Source organism: Lycorma delicatula, chromosome 12, assembly GCF_047948215.1.
Source record: "Lycorma delicatula isolate Av1 chromosome 12, ASM4794821v1, whole genome shotgun sequence".
Taxonomy (NCBI): domain Eukaryota; kingdom Metazoa; phylum Arthropoda; class Insecta; order Hemiptera; family Fulgoridae; genus Lycorma; species Lycorma delicatula.
In genome coordinates, this window is record NC_134466.1 from 63,422,339 (window position 1) to 63,435,023 (window position 12,685).

Here is a 12,685-nt window from a genome sequence, read left to right on the forward strand (position 1 = left end):
TATATAGAAATTTAATTAATTTAGGTTGGGTTTCAGGCCACTTATATAAAAAAAATTGTAATTAAACGAATGAAAAAAATTATTCTATTATGTTACATAAATTATGTAACACTTACTTTAGACATGGATTTTTAAATGATTATATTTGAAATACTTATCTGCTACAGTAAAAGACGAACTTATAGGTGAATTAACATGCATTGAGTGTTTTAATATGAATCCCCCTTTCTATAACATACACAGGTGTAAACATGAATGTGTTCACACGTACAGGTTTGTGTACTTGATGTAATGCTACAGTAACATAAAAAAAATGAAAGTAAAGCCTTTAAACAGTAGAGATTTCTCTCACTTTAGATTTATACTAAAAAAAAGAAAAGAATTCTGTAAAATGTTGAAAAAGATAAAAATAATTTGAAAATAGAATGTTCTAAAATAGTTCACCAAAAAAGACAGTTTTATTATTCATGCACGCGTGGACTACATCCACTGATACTCATAATATATTATTAAAAAATAAAAACCAAAATATACACTACATTGAACATATCTGAGTAAATAGAATATGTATAAAACTTTCTTTAAATCTGTTTTTGTACTTCTTATCAAGTAGTAAAAATAGAAAATAATAAAAATGACGAAGCAAAAAAAATGGTTTGGAGTATTTATAAAAAGATGTTACATATACTGTTCTCTTCCAGTTCATGAAAAAATTTGTAATGTATAACGTTCATTTTAAGATATATTATCTAATATAAAAATTAATCTTTTGTTATGTTTTTTCTAGAAGTATAAAGATTACATTTTAATAAGGTTTGTTTTTAAATTATTTATTTTAAAACAAATATTTTGTAACTACAGGAAATTATTATTCTGAAAAAAAATTTAAAATATCTGAAATTTTTTTTTTTGAGTAATGAAATTTTCAATTTAATTTTCTTTTATTTGGGATAAATTGAAAACTCAGTGGTTCAGTTAACCAAAACCCCGAGTCAGTTAAAAAGTTGAAATATACATTTAATTTAAAAATTAATTAATAAAATTTAATTAAGAAAGTCATGTGGTGACCACATCAGATTTTTTATATAAGATTTTTACAAAATTGAATAGGTTTTTTTTGTATAAAATTTGTTCATAAGTTCAAAAATTAAATAAATGAAGCATTTTATATTATTACATCAATTATAAAATTGTTCGATTCACTGAAGTACTTTTTCATATTATTGACTGTTAGTCTAAATAAAAAATAAAAGAATCAATAGTTTATAAAATTTTATTAAAAAAATTTGTATTCTGTACAAATAATTTTACATTATAATTAATTATAACTAAAAGCTAATTTTTTTGTTTTTTGTACAAAATTTTAACTAATAAATATATTTTTTTAAATTTTGTTCTCATATTTTAAATTAAAGCTTAATTTTTGCAATTAAACCTTGAGTAAGACTTGATTTTTTAAATTAACATAAGACTTCAACTTTTTTGTTTTATTGAACCTTGAGATAAGACTTCTGATTTTTTAAACCAAAGCTTGACTTCTATTTTTTCTAAAATGCTTGGGATAAGACTTATAATTTTTTAATTTGAATTGTAAACATAAAACTTTAAAGTGGATGGTTAAGGTTACTCTGCTGTCATTAAAGTTTGGCCATTTCTTTTCTTTTATGTAAATTAGTTTAACTTTTATTAAATTGTAAATAACACTTTGTATTATAGTCACAGTAGGTGCTTCAGATTCTATGTTTTTCCTTTGTTTCTGTTGGGTAAAGTTAAAAAATTAAAAAAACACACAGCTAGTATTTGCCAAAAGAAATTGGACTTTAATGAAAACAAATTAATATAAGTTAATTATTATAACCTTAAAAACTACTTAATACATCAGCTGAAATCAGCGTCTGAACAATGATAGTTAAATGAAAAAATACATGAGTACACGCTTCTAAATACAGATTTTGACAATATACGTTTTTGACGAAGCCTGAAAGAGAACATGAAACACCTTAATTTTAATTTTAACTTTAGAAAAATATCACATCCATAAACATAGTGTGTCTGAAAAACTATTGCATTGCTGACAAATGCTGTAATATTGAGAAATTAGGAATGAACAAATGTCATTAACTTAGAAACATCAATTACAGTAAATCTTAATTGGCACTGGCCTTTCCTGATTTGTGAACCACAAACTTTACATTAAATAATGTAAAAATGTAATTCTAGTTTAACGTAGAAAAGGACACGATAATATTACAGTACAAAAGAGTTAATTACAATATAATCACACTGAACTTAATTGAGCACATGAAATAGGTTGCAGCTGAACAATGACAGCCTTCTGTAAGTGACCTGTCGTGACTGTACTAAAGTGAAATTGAAACTTGAACGGCATAGGTATGATGAACTGAATGTTCCACAAATTTGAATGATAACATAATGGTTTAACGTAATAAGTAATGAAAAACTGAACTTGCCTGTAGCACACAAATATAAGCCAGAGATGAACTCGTAACAGCAAGTACAGAAGAATACCTATGTAATCCTGGGCGTAGTCCGCACGGTGAATCAGGAATACAGAGGTGTGATGTGGTTTGGAGGTAGCGTGATGTGTAGAATCTCAGATGTGTAGTGATGAGTTTGAGATTCTGCTTGAGTGAGGAATGTTACCACAAAGCTTGCAGGAGAGTATTGCCCTAGGCGACTGCACTGGTGAGATGTTGGATTTACTCAGCCGAAAAGATGGCGAAAGAAAACGGGGGTAACCAGATCCAGGTAGTGTACAGGAGAGAGTGTGTGTGTAAAAGACAAGAGATGTGTGCCTGTATTAGTAAGGGGACGAAAAAATAACGGGTGTATGAAAAGGATAGTCAGAAATAACTCGATAGCTTGGAATTCGTAGAAAATAACGGAAAACTTTATGCCAGAATGGAATAAACAGTTTCAATTCCCTTTTCTTGTTTGTATTTTAAAAATCTATTTCTATTTAGTTTTTTTATTCGGATTAAACTTTTCTGAGAAAGTTTAATTTTTTAACACTTAGTTTTTGCTTTTTAACACTTAATAACATTTTCTTATTTCTTTAAAGTGTCTTATGTTTTTTTTTATGCATGTCAGTTGCTAAATTGCTGATTAAATGAAGGTTAAGATCAATTTTACTTTTCTTTGTTGTTAATGTTTTATTTAATACTTTTATAATAATTCAGACAAGGCTATAATGTTGTCGTATATCCCATCACACACATTAAAATGTGTGTAATAATCTATGAGTGTTTTGTGAGCTGCATTAAAAATTTTTTTTTTTTAGGTTTGTCATTTTACATGATTTTATGTTATACTCCGTTGTGAACTAATTGTTTAATTTCAATATGTTTTAAGTATATTTCATTCTTTTTCTCCTTCATGTTGTAGTCCTCTAAAGATGCTGCCTGTAAAGGAACCAAATTTTATTTTAAAAAGAGTTCTTTGTATTTTAAACATTACTTTAACTCACCATCAACATACTGCTGGATTCTAATACTCTACTCAAAGATTTTTTCATTGTTTATAAACTAACTGGAATTCTATATGTTAAATAGAGATTAAGTGTAGCAAATTTTGACTTTCCTGGCTGTAGTGGAATATGCAGCTTTAACTATAATTGAAAAGTATATAGATCGATTAAAATAAAATCTAAAAAATTGGTATTTTTTAAGTTTTGTGCTTTACGGAGACATTTAAAAAATAGATTGTAAATAATCTGTGATAAAGATCTTTATTCCAATGCTCCCAAGTCCTAAACATCTATTTTTGTCAAGACTGATGTTTGTATGTACGTATGTATGTTGGTTTGTATTTGGTCTTATAACTCTGGATCCTGTTGACTTTCTTGAGACTCAGACAGTACTACCTTCAGGGGGAAAGAATGTATTAAATTTCTGCAAAAATTGGAAAAAATGGTAATGCAAAATTACATTTCAAATCTTTACTAGGACCCTTAGCAAAAAACTTTTCTTACACAAGTTGAAGTTGTTTTTATCTAGTTCACAAATTACCAAAGATTTATATTTATTATTCATCTCCTTCCCCAAAAAATGACTATATATATATTAGCTATATATTTCCTCAGAAAAGGAGTTTTTGCATCTTTTTTTCTACATTGATAGGCCTTCAAACCACTGAAAAACTTTTTTGTCCATTCTACTTCAATGGTCTGCAGTAACAAAAAACTTTTTTAATTTTTTAAAATTTAAATCCACCTTGCAACTTACCCATACCATCTTAAATGTAAACATTTTAAATTTTGATAGCCCTTACTCTTTAATATTTCTTGAAAGAAAAATTAGCCAAACATTTTCCCCCCTTCCTAGTAAATAACTAACTTTGCTTATTTGGAATTATGGCTGTATTTTTTAAATAGATAATTTTTTTAAATAAAAAACTAAAAAAATTTTATATTTGTTAATATTTTATATTTTTTTGTTTAAAATTTTCAATTTGTTTTAATTCTTACTTTTTACTTTTTGCAGGGTTTTTATAATATGTCTCCTTTTTTTTATTAATGTTAATATAAATATTAGTTAAGTTTTTTTAAAATAATTTTTTATATGTAATCAAATATATTTTGATTACAATTCGAATCTTGGACCTCCAGATGAAATGCCGAGAGGCTACCACTCCGCTACGGTGATCAGAAGAGTGGTATGCTTAATTTATATCAGTATATTTTCTAAAACCTGGGTTCGATTTCTAAATGGTTTTTTAATTTAATTTTTTTATATTAATCTATTTTTTTGTTTTTAATAAACCTTTATTTAGCTATTTAACTGTTATTAATAAATAAAAATATTTACGCATAAAATGAATTTTAAAATATGTTTAACAGTTTATTGTAAGATTTATTTTAATCATTTATTTTATGTTTTAAATAGATCTCGAGGGTATATGTGAGGGAGCGCGCACGTGTGTTACGTAATTCATATAAAACTGTACTTATAAAACTTTGTATAGACAAAATTAACGTCTTTATTTTAACATCTTGGTATGTATTTTTTTTTACATATTTTATTTGTTCTATCTAATACATAATTATTAAAACATAAGGATTTTAATTAAAATACGTATATATTTAATTTTTAAGTGGTCACCTATGTTTCGTTTTTTAATTATATAGTTAATATAGAATGTAAAGTATTACGTTTTTGTATTATATTTTAAAAAGTAGTATTGAATAATTTGTTTAAAACCCCTCTCTCGCTCGGTCACTCTCTCTCACACTCTCTCTTTTTCATTCTTTCTTTCTTTCTCTCTCTCTGTGTGTGTCCTAATCCTTTATAAACATCAAATTATTGTTGATTTTTGTTTGATTGTTTTTGCTTGTATTTTTGTGTGAGTTTGGTTTTTTTAACGAATTAGTACAGTCAATTTGTATTTTTATTTGAAAATCCTTACCTACCGATTGATGTTTTTTCCATATGTTAGGGGTGATGAGGGAAGTTTAACTCCAGATTTTAATGTTATTCAAATGTTATTTTTTAATCGTTAACAAATGTGCCTAAATAAAATATGACCTTAATTAGGCGAATCTAATTAATTAGTTAGCGAATAATGTTTGTCACTCGATGTAATTCTGAAGGTAAAACGTAATAAAAAAGTTACTACGGGGGAATTTTAACTCGTTTTATTTCTATCGCGATTTTTCCGTTTTTCAAAATTTCATTGCTCATAATTAAAAGGCGAGAGCGTTGATCGACAGATGGTTTTGTCGATTGAAGGCCACGTTTGGAATATGTAAAACAAATTGTTAGGGATGTAGGATGTAGGGGGTATACCGAAATGAAACGACTAGCACTAGATAGGGAATCTTGGAGAGCTGCATCAAACCAGTCAAATGACTGAAGACAAAAAAAAACGGTAGCATAAAATTATATTCATTTTCTATTGTAAACTATCGAATAGATTACCAGTTATTTATAACCATTAGTCGCTTCTGTGTCTCCTTTAAAGCAAAGTCTTTTGATCTGTTGCACTATCTCTCTCTCTCTCTCTCTCTCTCTCTCTGTGTGTATATATATATATGTTTGTGTGTGTGTGTGTGTGTGTGTGTGAGAGAGGGATAAAAACAAAAAAAGAAAGGCTGATGTAGTATAGTTGGTAATTCTATTTTTTAAGTACATAAAAAACATGTCTGATGATATGGTCAAGAATAAAGTTAAACTCTGTGTTGTTTTGATGGTAATATTTAAAACAAAAAATGCTGTTTAGTCAACTTTCAAGGACAAAAATGAGTACGTGCTACATGAAATAAGATACACACACTATAGCTTATAATAAAAAAAAAAAAAACATACTGAAACGAGTGAGGGAGTAAAATGAGAAAAGAATAAGCGGGGTATAGAAAGACGTGACTAAACTGGACACACGTTTAATCTTTTTAACTGTTTTACAGTAGCAATTGTTCAGCTTTGCGATGAAGAAATAAATCAACACTTGTTTTATATTATTTTAAAAGTTAGTTTACCCCTAGTACACGTATACATATAAATTATTTTTTATATTTCAAGCACAAATAACAATTGTGGTTTTATTGTAAGGGAAAATATTATTTTCTACTAAATAGTTGTATTTAAAAATAACATAATTGTGTTTCTATTTTAGTTCAGTTTAATCAAGAGCAATTCAGAAATAATATTATTTTTAAATAATCATACTAATATTTGGTAAAACTCATCACATTTACAATACGGTAAGCGTTTAATTAAATTGTTTACTTTTACGTATTTTTAACTGATAATTATTTTAAACAAACATAATCTATACTTCTAATCTTTTTTTTTTTAAGTAGGATTATCGCTTCGCTGATATTTATGGTAGAGTAGTAAAAACTCAGCCTTTCACCTAGAAGATCCAGGATCGAAAATCATTTAGGCATAGTATTTATTTTACAAACTACAAATTTCCTTCCCATATTCCCACACACAAACTTCTAACTAACGTAATGATTTAATTATCTTAAAAGAAAAAGGTGTCTTATAACAAGAACTTTCGTAATCGTTTTATTAGGTTATTAAATTGCCTGAGTGTTTTAATTATATGATAATTAAACTGTAATACGTAGATAATCCACCTTAAAAAATATTTATAAACTTTAGTATTTCTTTTACTTACAGTTGTAATTTATATTTTTATTTTCTCAGAGAATATAAATTTATCCAATATTAAACTTACAATAGATTAAAATTTATTGTTAATCTACGTGAAAGTTACAAACATGATTTTTACGAAACATATGTAGTTAAATAATATTAATAAATAAAATAATAAACTTAAATATTATCTTACCTAAAAACTGTACAATTACAATAAAAATAGATTATCAGTAAATCAAGTAAATATTTACGCACGGATTTAACTTCCTCTTTCAACAGAAATCAGTAGTTGACTGCTAAAACCATACTAAGCTAATTTGAATTTTTCGAATTTCTTCACTGCAAATGTTTTAATAAAATGATTTTATGAATTATTTATTCTAAGGTATTTAATTTAAATTAAAAAAAAAAGAAAATAATTTATAACCAAATTAATTTTATATTTACCAATTTTCATTATATTAATTGATGAAATAATAATATCTTTTCCATCTTAGAGAACATAAAATATAGCGAGTAAACTCTTAATATCGTCGACCAGTCAAAAACAAAGAAAAGTAATAAAGTTGTTTGTAAAACTTCTAATGTCGTGCCAATTAAGAGACATTTCTCAGTCTCATCAAAATCGGTTACTGTTATGCATATCGTTTGTATGGTAACTGAAGAATTTTCTAGAAAGGAAATCCACACAGTTTAGGACATTATTTTAAATTTATGAACATTTGATTTAATTTATTGTATACAACTTTTTTTTTTTAATACATCGGTTTAAAATTAAACATTTCTTTTTTTTCATTTATAGTTTAATGAAAACTAAATTAAAATTTCAACATGATTTTTAAAAGTACCTTGCTACAATTTATATGATGCACTTTTTTTTAGATGAAATCTCATGTTTTAATAATATTTTTCAATTTAAAATCTATTCTAGTTATTTAATAATCTTCCAGTTTACAAATTTTTTTTATTCAAAATAAGAAGGGTGTTTTAATTTTTTTTTCTTTGATGTTGATACATCAATATCGCGAAATTTTTATAAAATTAATTCATCAGTTTTATAAATGAACTAAAATAATTTTATAAAGGTAAAATTTATAAAATGACTTTAATGTTTTAAATAATTATATAGGAATGCCTAATTTTTATATAAAATCTAGATATATTATTTGTATAAATAGTAAATATAATTTATATGTATTTGTTCTTTGTTGCGCTTCGCTACCATTAGTGGCCTACTGAAAATAAGTACAAATTTCTTAGTACAATGAACATCTCACAGGAACTATCTTAATTTTACTGTTTTATGTATTGAATACTTTAATAATTATTATTACTGAAACAGGAAATGTATTTTAGAAACTGTATTAAAAGAGAAATCTATATTTTCTTTTGAATTTTTTTTTTGTCTTCATCATTTGACTGCTTTGATGCAGTTCTCCAAGATTCCCTATCTAGTGCTAGTCGTTTCATTTCGGTATACCCTCTACATCCTACATCCCTAACAATTTGTTTTATATATTCCAAACGTGGCCTGCCTACACAATTTTTTCCTTCTACCTGTCCTTCCAATATTAAAGCGACTATTCCAGGATGCCTTAGTATGTGGCCTATAAATCTGTCTCTTCTTTGAACTATATTTTTCCAAACGCTTCTTTCTTCATCTATTTGCCGCAATACCTCTTCATATGTCACTTTATCCACCCGTCTGATTTTTAACATTCTCCTATAGCACCGCATTTCAAAAGCTTCTAATCTTTTCTTCTCAGATACTCTGATCGTCCAAGTTTCACTTCCATATAAAGCGACGCTCCAAACATATACTTTCAAAAATCTTTTCCTGACATTTAAATTAATTTTTGATGTAAACAAATTATATTTCTTACTGAAGGCTCGTTTAGCTTGTGCTATTCGGCATTTTATATCGCTCCTGCTTCGTCCATCTTTAGTAATTCTACTTCCCAAATAACAAAATTCTTCTACCTCCATAATCTTTTCTCCTCCTATTTTCACATTCAGCGGTCCATCTTTGTTATTTCTACTACATTTCATTACTTTCGTTTTGTTCTTGTTTATTTTCATGCGATAGTTCTTGCGTTGGACTTCATCTATGCCGTTCATTGTTTCTTCTAAATCCTTTTTACTCTCGGCTAGAATTACTATATCGTCAGCAAATCGTAGCATCTTTATCTTTTCACCTTGTACTGTTACTGTTACTTAAAAAAAAAAATTATTTAATTATTTTGTTAGATCTTCACTAAAAATCACATCCTATAGAAGTTTATACTTTTTATCTTCTATCTTTGTTCTTTTTATTATTAAAAAAAGCTTAAGTTGACGATCCTGGGTTCGACTCTCATAACATAATCACATTTCAAAACACAATCGCATTTTTAATATTTATAAAATACTTAGTTTAGAATCAATTTGGTCTCCATACATTTAAATTTATTTATAAAACCATTAAAAAAACAAAAAAAAACTTATATACTGGAGAGATGAGGTTTGATATTATCGGCTTCGACACCAATTTACATATGCTTATACGTGTATTTAAAATATAAAATAAATAAATAAAAATGATAAAAAAATAAAAAGTAGAATAAAAATCTCGGAGGGTGTGAAAAAGAAATAAACCGAATGGCTTTACTTTAGACAGTATTACACATTTGTAAATTATTATTATTGTTAAACGTGCTTTATGCAGCCGCGCGTTCGAGACGGCAGTTGTGTAGTTTAACCTTGAAACAGTTGTACGTCTCGTAGCAACTGGAGTAGTAGACAGCGCGTCGGCGAGCAGTTTTGTCTACGATAGCGCAGTATAATTTGTAAAATTATCTCTCAACAAATAAAACGAATATTTATAACCATTTCTTTTTTTTTTTTTTAATTTATTTTAATCGTATTGACAACATACAAAGTATATATATATTTGTTCCTTTCCTCGGGCCATCCGTTATGTATTTGCTTCACAAGATGAGATGAAATGATAATTTTGTAGCGTGTAAAAATGCCATGCCTAACCGGGATTCGAACCCGGGACCTCCGGACAAAAGGCTAAGACACTATCACTCGCGCCACGGAGGCCGACAAACGTCAGTTACTATTCACCCAATTTTATTTAGGTTATGATTTTTAATTTTTCATGTTATGAATTTTGATAATAATGTAAGATAACGTAACCGGAAATCGAACCCAGAATTCTTTACTATACAAAAAGAACGTTAATTCAGATGCAACGTCACTCTGACTGGTTTAACAATACATACGAGTAAGTTAATAAAACATTGTGTGTGTGTGAGCGCGCGCGCCCTCCATTATTCTTTAATTACGCAACAGACTTAAAACTTGAAATTTTTTGTACATCACGAATTCATTCTTTTGATTTCATTGACCCAAAAAATGTACGGGAAGAGTATTTTTTTACAAAAAATTTACTGCATTAGAAATTAAATCAATTGTCACGCTTCACTAACAGTCAACACATAATACGTATTAAAATGGTAACAGGATACAATTTTCTTGTTTTTTTTTTTTTTTTTTTTTTTTATTACTACCGTTCTGGTTGACATAACAATGTACACTTCATTTTACTTTATCAGATTAAATGTATCACAAAATTGATTTGTATTCAAAAGGTTCTGGATCCGAATCCCGTTAATTTTTTACGTACGAAAATATTTATCTACCTCACTGTCATAATTAAAAAAAAAAAAATTGATGTGGGACACCACATGACTTCCTTGTATGCCTATTAAATTACATATACACATTTTTTGCTTCATTTGGTATAAACTTATTTCATTTGAAAGTGAAATACGATCCTCTAATTCTTTAATAAAGAATTTTTTGATTTTTTTTTTCATATTATTGAATTATTATTTATTGTAATTTTTTTACAGTCAGTAAAATGATAATATAATGATTCGTTATTAAATTAAGAAAAAAAATTATAAAAATTTTACCATAAGTAATAAATAATTTTTTTTATTCATTTCCTTACTGGTTAGGTTGTTGGAAGATTTATTCTATGAAAATGAATTGAATAAGATATAAGACAAATGCAACGCAGCGATTTATCTGATACCCAACTGTGGCGAGTACACAGGCAAGGCGGGAAAAAAATCAGTTTAAATGGCAACATCGCGTCTGTCATAGCATCAGTAAATGTTAGAACTGTGTTTTATGAATACAACTCCCTATTAACAATATTAATGTCTGTACGTTAACGGAAGCGAACGGGTGTCTTACATAATTTTGAAGTAATTTTCAGTTTAAGTAAACCTTATTATCTCTTTATAAATAATATATTAATTAAATTATTTATTTATTAGTATAATCACACACGCGCGCACAATTTTAATTATATATATTGAAATGTATTACTCTGTATAAATTTATTTTTTTCTCATTCAAATTTGTTATAGCAAAACCTTTGTAATTACAAAAATAAAAACTGATAGAATGTTCTAAATTTTTTTGTATAAACTTCGTTAAAATTTTATTGGTAGCTCCGTTCCTTTATATATATATAATTTAAATAAAAACTACTACCAAAGCCGATAAATTTGAAAAATATATTTATACAAATTTATTAAAATGTTATATCTTGCTTCCTTTCCAAGCAAAAATTAGTTGATTTTTTGTGTTATTCCTAAGTATATATTGATTTATAAATAATTAACGACACGAACTGATATCGGTGAACAAATGGTAAATTATCTGGGAGTTGCACCCAGGAGCCTCAGTAATCAGTATATTTTTAATAACGATACCGATACGAATTTTTTTCTTGCTAGTATGCTTCACTCTCGTTACCAGACTTAAAACATGTAAAATTACATGTTTAAAAACCTTTTGTAACATACTTTTATTTTCAAACGGTTTTTTTTAAACACAAGAGTCAACACTATAATTTATTTATTAATCTATCGTATTTTTGCGTTTTAAATTTTGATTAATGATTAAATATTTTCATCAAAATAAGTACAGCGTACTGTGAAAATAATATTTGCGGAACAGTCGATTATCCGGTTCTTCATACCTAATTATTTTCTAATGCAATTAGAAGAATTATATATATATTTTCTATTCAAGTATTTTACAAAAATAATTATTTTTTAAGTGTCATTACCTGATATAATCGTAGTACTTAGTAATTTAATATATTATTGCATATTCCTCTTCAGTGATTTTAAGCTTTCTATCTATCATTGAGGATATTTTTTCATACTTATCACATGAAACTTTATATATTTTCAAATACGGTTATAAAGAGTTCCTAGGCTGTAAAATCATTACTTAATACCATTCACAGGTAGCAGTTAACAGCTTGGAAAGCAACATAGTATACCTGATTACTTTTTTATAGTCATAATTTATTTTTCTCAGAAAACCATTAAACTTCATTTAAGATAATGCAATTCTAATTGAAAATAAAAATCTGAAGCAAAATTATAGCATTTTTTGTGAAAAAGTTATTTATTAGATTTAAAAAATACATTTTTAAATAAATTGTATTGAAAATAGATTAAAAGTATTATAATGTAAAAAACTATTAATTCGAA

General features: G+C 26.7%; 1 protein-coding gene across 4 annotated transcripts in view; it reads left to right on the forward strand.

The window, feature by feature from the left end:
• The window catches only part of LOC142333090 (uncharacterized), a 66,732-nt gene that overhangs the window by 17,976 nt on the left and 36,071 nt on the right, over positions 1 to 12,685 (forward strand). The window contains exon 1 of one of the 4 annotated variants that reach the window (XM_075379930.1): positions 6,357 to 6,718. The exons of the other annotated variants lie outside the window; for them this stretch is intronic. The gene's annotated coding sequence lies outside the window, so the exon portion shown is untranslated. Of the gene's footprint in view, positions 1 to 6,356; positions 6,719 to 12,685 lie in introns of those variants that run through there. 4 annotated transcript variants of the gene reach the window in all.